The 9,362-nt window shown below is 47.2% G+C and overlaps 1 long non-coding RNA gene across 1 annotated transcript; it reads right to left on the bottom strand.

The window, feature by feature from the left end:
• Positions 1-397: 397 nt before the first annotated feature.
• LOC105723154 (uncharacterized) lies at positions 398-7,310 on the bottom strand. Its single transcript, XR_001108752.2, has 3 exons — positions 7,149-7,310; positions 4,566-4,685; positions 398-2,407 (listed from the first exon to the last, which is right to left on the bottom strand). It is a non-coding gene; the product is annotated as an uncharacterized LOC105723154 (long non-coding RNA).
• Positions 7,311-9,362: the final 2,052 nt, after the last annotated feature.

Raw genomic sequence — 9,362 nt, forward strand, 5'->3', positions numbered from 1 at the left:
CAGATGAAATGAATAGCAGCCTAGTCTAGTGGTTACAAATAGACTTTGGCAGCAGATGGCTGGGATTCGAGTCCTTGGCTCCAACAGCTTTCAGCTGTGTGGTTTTAGGCAAAGTGCTGACTCTACGAGTTTACACCACAGTAGATATTGATTGAACAATCACATATAAGTGGTGAAATCACAGTTGGGGTAAATGTTAAGGAGCAAAGATACTCAGGGCTGTGAAAGCATGTGAAAAGAGATTTTTCCAGGTCAAAGAGTCAGATTAGAACTGGGATGGAGTTAACTAAGCAAAGGAGTGGGGTTGGCATCAGATTGCTCCAGTTAGAGAAACACCATGCACCCTGTGTAGTGGTCAGTGTTGTTGCAGTAACAAATGATCTCCAAATCTCAGTAATTTCTACCACAAGGTTTATTAAAGGGAGGCTGCGCATTGATTGAAACTCTCTTGGGCTGCAGCAGTTTCTCATTCAGGGACTCAAGCTGAAGGAACAGCTTCCTAAGTGAGATATGCTGTTCTCATAGCAGAAAGAAAGACCAGAGGCAATGTGGACGTTTGTTCTCCTCTTAAAGTTTCTACTTGGATGTGGCCCCCTTTCATGTCTGTTTTTGTTCCTTTGGTCAAAGCCCAAGGCCTATGGGACAGGGATGTATGGGCCTTGCACTGGGGACAAGGAAAGCTGCATGGGAGTGGGCAGGAATGCAATCCTCTTACAGGGAAAGGGGGGTGGTGTCAGGTTGTAACTGAGGTCTGAGGGGAGTTGGTGTGGTGAGTGGTGGGTAGCTGGACAAACACTCCAGGAATCGTTGATAGTTTCGACATGGCTTTACTCTCTAAGTGCGAGTGAGTCTGGGCACGAGCGAGCCTGGGGATGAGCCATATGTACAGCATTAGAGAGATAATTATACCTTTTACAGACAACAGTGGCTCCAGCCAAGCAGGAGCTCACGTGATCACCTAATGAACTTCACATGGTGCGGTTACAGGTTTGTGCGTCTGTGCTCCAAACCCACTGAGTTATGCTGCTCCGAAGGCTGCCTCAGCCTACTCCTGACTAAAGTGCAGCCATTTCCCTTACCCTCCACCTCCCAGGCCAAGGGTGTCCTCTGGTAGAGACACGTACCCATAAGGTAGAGCCCTGAATCTATAACCCACAACAACAATACAGAGAGCAACAGCTACTAGGATCCCAGTTATGCTATTTATAACTATTAGGGCTCAGCATAGGCCAGAGTCTAGGGATGCCCACCATCTTTGCAGGGGGTCATCAGTAAGGCGCTCTACAACCTTAATCTCCTGAGACCGCTTGCAGGGCTGCTGTTATGTTCTGCCGATCATCAGGGATAAAAGTGCAACGCTGTGTTCCTAAAAGGCACAGGTGCCTCCTTGGGCAGCAGTTACCATGTCTAAGGCCATTTGGTTTTGCAACACCACCTTTCTGATCTGATCAACTGCACCCATTAATAGAAGGAGGGCCCCTCAGGTGTAATTCAGAGCCTGAGCGGTGTGCTCTGGAAAAGCAGCAACTTGTGCTTCTACAGTTATGACACCCGCTCCAGGGATAGTCACTGCCAAGGTGTAGAACCACCAGGGGGCTCGTCACACTCACAAAAATCAAGAGCTTAGCGCCTCCCAGTTATGCAGGCATCCAGGAAAACTGGGGAGAACAGTGGCAGGTACATAAGGCCAACCACAGGTACAATGTCCAGGCCAGTCTGCTGGTAGGTAAGGCCACCCTGTGTCCCCAATGACCCGTAAACTCCCAGGGGCCACAAAATCCATCAGGGCCTGACCTTGGTAGAGCCACTTGTTCTACCATACCTTCGGTGTGGTGACATGTGTTATGTTTACACAGGTCGTGATGGGTACCCACCCCACAGTGGTGTTACCCCAGGGTTGCTCTTTGCACTGTGGTGCCTGGGCTGGGGGTACGACATGTTTCCCCATTAGCCAGCCTCACCCATCATAAACACTATGGGCCAGCCTGGGGGCAGGCATGCTGTGGGTCTTGCAGCATCCTTTGTCCACAGCTTGCCATGCCACATTCCAGGCGTCGGCCATGGGACTCCATGTCTCCAGCCAGGCCAGGTTCTCTGCAGATGCTGAATGTATGTGCCAAGGCAAGCCATCTGCAGCGCTGCTGGAAGGGAGGTGCAGATCCAACAGTTGGAAACATGGGTCCCCTCTGTGTAGATGTGGACCCAGTCCACAAAGCAGCTGGAGCATGTTAACCTACGGTTGAAATGACAGAACAGGCATAGGTACGAACAGTGTTAAATCACAACCCTCAGGCAAAATACAAGCTAATCTTTCATCTCTGGATAACAATGCAGACACCCAGGGCTTTTGCCCTGGGAGATGATACCACACTTTCTCAGCTCCCCATGGTTCCTTTGAGTCCTGTATCTGTGTCAAAGTCACAGGGGATCTCATAATAGGCCACACAGACAGTACATATGACACCCGGAGAGAATTCCTTCCCTGGCCATTCCTCTATGAACAGTCAACAGAGGGGGCCATGTACTGAACACCCAAGGACTGAGGTGCAAGTCACACTGTAGGCCCTCCCCCCAGGGAGCTATGATGGCCAACCACCGGCAGTGGGGTCTTGGAGGGTCCATGGCCAAAGCGAGGTATTCTGTTCTCCTGCTTCAGGGATGTTGGGGCAGGCAACAAAAGGTTTCCGTTCATCCCCATACATGGTTGGAGAAGGTAATCCTTGGTGTGTATCTGCAACTGAAAGTTGCGGGGAGGGTAGCCCAGTGTAACAAAGCCATCGCCAGGGCCAGGCTGGCTGCATTTCTGTGGCTGTTCATTCAAGGTTTGGAGTACCAGGTCCAACCTTGAACTCTGGGCCCACAAAGATGGGGGGTGACATGTAAGTGTAACCCATTCTTCAAGAGCCCATCATATCGCTCAATTATACCCACAGCTTATGGGTTGTATGGCACACGGAATCCCCACTTTATGTCCTTTGGTTATGCCCATTGTTGTACCTGTTGTCCAGTGAAATATGTTCCCCCATCACTCTCAATGGCCAGAGGGCAATCACACAGGGCACATAAGTGTTGCAGGACCTAGAAGGTGTTCCATTGGTCGGCCACCCTGCAAGGGTAGGTGAACAATAGGCGTGTGGCCATGTCCACAGCTGCTAGTGCGTGTGTGTACCCTTGCAACTTCTGCAGTGGCCCGACGTGGTCTACTTGACACCTGGTCAAGGGCACTTACCCTATCATTACTTGTGTAACACTGGGCAGCTGCCTCCATTTAGGGTATGCCTGAGCACATGCTGGGCATTTCTGACAAGCCTCCCGAATGTCTTGTGTGGGCAAGAACAGACCCCAACACTTATTGACCTGTTGCATCAGTTTATCCCCCTGCAAGTCTCAGTTTCCAGTGTAGCCACGAGGTCACATCTCACGTAGGTGCAGACTCCAACCATCAGACCTTGGCCAAGGCGTCTGCCTCATCATTGCCAGGGGTGGCCAAAGGCATATAGCCTGACACATGATAAATAGTTACCTCTTTCTGATGACCCATTTCCCAGAGGTCTTGCCAAATGACTTGCTCCCAAATGGGTCAGTGGCCGATTAGCCACTTCTCTATTTTCCAGGTAGTTAACCACAAGGTTAAGCCTCGATAGACTGCCCAGCTATCAGTAAAGATTACCATCGGTGTCACCTCCTTGGTGATCACCATCCATACTGCTCTAAGTTCAGCCCATTGGCTACTTTGTCCACACCTGGTTTCAAACCATATGGTGTCCGTACTAGGTTGGACTGCAATAGCAGTCCAGGCAGCAACAGCACCTTGGCTAGACCAATCTGTGTACCATGCCCCATCAGGAATGGGGGAATGCCCTTCCTTAAACAGTGATGGCTCAGGGTCTAGGGGTGCTTCAGGCCCCATGGCCTTATCTTGCATTAGGACTATAGGTCCCAAGACCTCTTGCATCTCTGCTGCTAAGACACTTGTACTCAGTGTACTCTGCTGCTCTAAGTAGGTGCCCTGCTTTGCCAAAGATGTCTGTGCTCTCCTAGTCTGGGTGATCATTACTCATGAATGCACCCATCCTTCTATTGGTTAGGTTGTCCACACGATGACTGCAGCCCATCCTGTCAATCTCACAGCCTGAAGGGAGGCATATACAGCTGTTAGCTGTTTCTCTATCAAGAATACTGGAGCTCAGCTCCCTTCCATAGTTGGGACCAAAAGCCTACTGGAATTCTCAAGCAATCCATGCATTCCCATAGGCCCCAATCAAAACCATCTGTGGTCACATGCACATCCAGCTCAAATGAGCACCCAATCAACCACCTGCAGGGCTTGTGCCTGCTGAATAGCCCACTTGGCTGCCAGGAAGGCAGTCTCAGACTCATCCCAATCCCAGGTAGCTCCCTTCTTTGTTAACCGATGCAACGGTTTTACCATTTGAGCTAAGTAGGGTACAAATACCTGTCAATATTCCAGGAGGCCCACAAAAGTTTGCAGCTGCTTCACCATGGTGGGGCAGATTATGCCTGAATCTTATCAATGACAGCCTCTGAGATAGCCTTTGTCTTACCTGACCAGATAACTCCTAGGAATTTGGCAGATAATCCAGGTCCTTGGACCTTGGATTTGTTGATGGCCCAACTGCATGTTGCCAAATGTTGCCATAAGAGGGGAGCCACTGCTTCTAAATCTGCAAGAGAAACAGAAGTTAGCATAATATTACCAATATAATGGAATAGATGGACCCTTTCTGGACAATGCCAGGTGGCTAAATCTGTGGCAACTAGACCAAGACATTCGGTAGTGAACACAGCCCTGTGGCAACACTGTAAAAGTCCATTGTCGCCCATCTCACATGAAGGTGAACTGTTCCTGGCTCTCTGGAGTGATGTCTGTGGAGAAAAATGCACTGGCCAAGTGTACTGCATAGTGGTACTGTCCCAGTTCCATTGTCAAATGGTCCATCAAATCCATGATTGATGGTACAGTTGCATGCAAAACGGGTGTTACTTTATCTAGTTCCCAAGAGTCCACTGTCACCTGCTAAGTTCCATCAGGCTTTCTAACTGGCTATACTGAAGAATTGTAGGGGCTATGGATTTCATGCACTATCTGCACCTCCTCCAGCTTTTTAATTGTCTCAGTTATTTCTGTATGCCCATCCAGCAAACAGTATTGATGAGTGGAAGTAACCCATTGGGGCTGTGGCAGGACCTGAAGCTGGTGATGCATATGTCCACCTAGCAATGGCTTCACCACATGCACCTGGCATCTGAATTCCCTGGCCGTGGTTTGTAACACCAGGGCATGTAAAATGTCCACCCCCAGAATGTATTTTAGTATGGGAGAGACATATATAGTATATAAATGGGGAGCCAAGTGGCGGATGCCAAGGTACAGAGATACAGGTTTCACTTTCACTGACCGGCCTACATAACTGTCAGTGTAAGCAGGCTTGCCCAGAAACTAATCCAGGTTCCCATAAACAAAGCTGCAATCTGTGCCAGTATCCACCAGAGCTGGCACATGCTGTATACTGGTGGGGACCAGTGGATCGCTAATTCCATATGTGGCCTCTGGTCGTCTGATGTTCCCCCAAGCTGGGCACCTCAGCCAGTTCCCTAATCAAACAGAAAAGGCTCTACATTTTTGCCCAGCTGCAGCAAGTAGTCTTTGAGCTGAAGCGCCTGGATGGGACCTGGTCATGCAGCAATGTCCTTCTCCTCCTTGGGCATTTTCTGGAATTGGTGCTTCAGAGACAGCTGTTTCCACAAAGTTAAGAGTACTTCATTGGGCTGCTTATTGATTTTCTCTTGGTCGACCCTGGCCAAAATCAAATCTACTCACATCTGTGTGTGTCACTCATTGGAGCCCCCTTTTCTCCCATGGGGGCCCTCCTGAGGGCAGGGGATCTTCGCCTTTTGTATGATGAGGACCCCTTGGTCCCACTGGCAGCCTTCTGCTTCCCTGAGAGCCACCATAGCAGTGGTCACTTTGTGTATGCATGCCCTACGTATGGGGTGAGGAGAGCAGCTAGGGAGCCAAAGGTACTCAAATCATCTTAATAGATGCACAGAACAAAACACGAGGGCACAGAACCCAACATGAGCTCCCTCATGTGGGGCACAGAACCCAACATAAGATCCCTCATGTGAGAGGTGAAACATTCATCATCTAGCCCCTGAGTATTCAGGTCAAACATAGCCTGCCTCATACCCATCTCCCAGATGATTTGCACCAAATTGGCATACAACTGCCATTTACTCAGTTTTGGGTATTTCACTGGCATTGATCCACACAATCTGTATGGCTGCCCATAGCCACTCAATCAGTGTGTGGTCACCCTGCCCTTGTGCCAATTGACTGCTTACCTGCAACTGCTGATGGAGGGAGGGGTGAGTCATGATAGAGGCCAGCTTTTCCATCTCAGAGGTGGAACAGGAGATACTAACTGCTCCCTTGTCCCACAAACGAAGCATCCGGGTGGGCAGAGGTTCCCCTGGATGCTGGCGGCACTGCTTGCCTAATTCCTGCGACTCAGTTGGGGTATAGGCAGTATATACAGTATTTTGCATTACAATGGGGGAATCCCTGAGGGGGCCCAATGGTTGTTCATGATCTACCTTCTGATGAACCACTGGGTGAGCCTGCAACGGGGGGTTCTTCCTCCTTTGTATCAGACCGAGTGGGGAGTCTCTGGCTGAGAAGATGGACCCACCAGGCCGGCATTCACGGCAGCCTCTAATTCCTTTTCCAAGCTCTGTAGTTGGGCCTTCAAGCACCCCACCTGCTCCTGGAGTTTCCCATTCATGGCAGTTTCTAGCTCTTTTTCTGAGCTATGTAGCTGGGCCTCCCGGTGCCCCACCTGTGCCTGGAGGGAACTTACCTGTGCTTCTTCCCTCAGGGACATGGTATGTACTTCTCATAGCACAGTCAGAAATTTATCCAACTCTGCCGGCAAAAGCTTGCTCCTTCTTGGTCCTCTGTGCTCCAGCTGCATCAGTGCCTTCTCCGTGCTCATGGAGGACCCATCTGCTGCTGCCCAGATTTCTACCAGAGCCCATCTGAGCAGTATAGCTGCTGCTGGGTACCAAAACCCACGTTGCGGCCACATGGCCAACCCAGAATCTGTGGGGACCAAAGGCTCACTCACCTCAGGATCTGTTTATGACATCAATTGTCAGGTTCTAACTGTGGTCCAAGGGGAGTCGGGCGAGTGGCAGGTAGCTGGAAAAACACTTAAGGAATTGTGAACAATTTCAACATGGCTTTACTCTCTCTCTGGGCATGGGAGAGCCGTATGTACAGCATTAGCAGGGTAATTATATGTTTTACAGACAATAGTGGCTCTGAGCCAAGCACAAGCTCACATAGGTGATCACCTAATGTACCTCACGTGGCATGGTTACACAATGTGTGGAGAGGTTGTGTGCCTGTTCTCCAAACCTGCTGAGTCATGCTGCACCAAAAGGCTGCCTTGGCCTACTCCTGACTAAGCGTAGCCATTTCCCTTACAAGTCGGAATGAATAATTGAAAAAAATAATATAATTTACTATATTAAGGCTCTGAAGTAGCTAGAAAATGGCAAAAGACCTGGAGGCCTTCATGGCTAAAGCTGAGAGAGCTTGCAGAAGCATAATGAGAGAGGGGACTAGGGTGGCAGGTGGGGGCCACCCCAGGTGAGCAAATCTGACCTTGAAACTGTGAGCAATGGGAAACAACTGACCTTTACCCAACTAATGTCTCCCCTTATTGGTTAAATGAATACTTTTTATGTTTTTCTGGTCTCTAAAGTAATACCTGTTCATTATAAAAAATTTGGAAATGACAGATGAATAAAAATAAAAAAATACAAATTACCTTTAATTTTACAACTCAAAGAACCATCATTGATTGATATTTTGGTGAATACATCTCTAAATGCTTTTCATGCAAATATTTTAAAAAGCAAAATGGATCACCTTCATCAGCTGTTATGAGTATTTTTTGCCTTATTAAACATTCTCTCTATGATAATTTAGTCACTATATGGATGTGCCACAATTTAACTAATTCCCTATATATTGGATATCTGGGTTTTAGTAATTTTTCCATTTTATAAAAATTCCACAATGAAGTTCCTTATATTTAGCAATATCCATGTAACTTTTTAGAACACGCATTTTTATCTTAAAGGGTATGACAGATTTTAGGCTATAGACATATACTGCCCATTCTCACTAAAAAAGAATTGTAGCTAATCATACACAATCTCAGAGCATGATTTACTAGGTCTGATTATAATTATTTTATATTGCAAATCTGATCAGTGGACAATATTGTCTTATTTTTACTTTGCATTTGTTTCCTATTTAAAAATAGAACTTAAAAAAAAATAATTCCCCATGGTTTCATCAGGGAAAGACTCACCTGATTCAGAATCTGGGCCTTTGGATTTGGTGCCTAGAATGCACTCTGGTTTCTCTTCAGCAAATGATGGCTACTTTGTCCCTTATGACTCATTGCAAGATTTTTTCCCTCTGCTTTCTACCAGAATCCTTCTCTTATTGTCTCTGCCCTGATTGTCTCCTCACTGTAGGAGCTGCCAGTGAGCATGCAGGTAGTGGGTTCCATATATTTGGTGAGATGACATGATTCACATGCACATCGTCTCCACATGGGGAGGGTGCTCTCCTGTGATTTAACTTTGTGACCTTCTATAGTGTCTCACCCTGTGCTCTGCATATGTTATGGTCCATAAATATTTGTGAGTGAATGATAAGAAAAGTCATCATGGCACAAATGAGTGGATAATTTTTGACTTGATGGATGACTCAATTGTGGAGCCTTCTATATAGCTATGTTAATAAAATATTGTAGACCAAAGTCATCATGAATGCTGCTCAAGATCTCTTTTTAGATTGTACACCTATCATTAATACTTTTTAATAATTTCAGCTTTATGAATTTGGGGGTACATGTGCTGCTTTGTTACATGGTTATATTGCATGATGCTGAGGTTTGGGGTATGATTGATGCTGTCACCCTGAGAGTGAGCATAGTTCCCAATAGTGTTTTACTCTGCCTCCCTTCCTCTCTGCTGCTTCCAGTAGTCCTGGGGTCTATTGTTCCCATGTTTATGTCCTTGCCCACCATCAGTTTTTAAGCTTTCATGTATAGCTTAGCAACATAGGACATTCTGATTTAACAGAAGACCAATTACATTATCTCTTTCTGATATTTTTATTTTCCCTCTAGCTGGAGTCAAAAAAACTTACATCGATTTAAAATGCGACACAGTTTCCAGCTAATTTTTGTTAAGGATTTGAGGGACTCTTTTCTCTGGTTATAGGCTGTGCTAATGTCTTGTCAAGTTAGTCTGACAAT

The sequence above is a fragment of the Aotus nancymaae genome, unplaced genomic scaffold (assembly GCF_030222135.1).
Source record: "Aotus nancymaae isolate 86718 unplaced genomic scaffold, 86718_ANA_hifiasm-v0.15.2.pri h1tg000015l_0, whole genome shotgun sequence".
In the NCBI taxonomy this organism is placed as follows: domain Eukaryota; kingdom Metazoa; phylum Chordata; class Mammalia; order Primates; family Aotidae; genus Aotus; species Aotus nancymaae.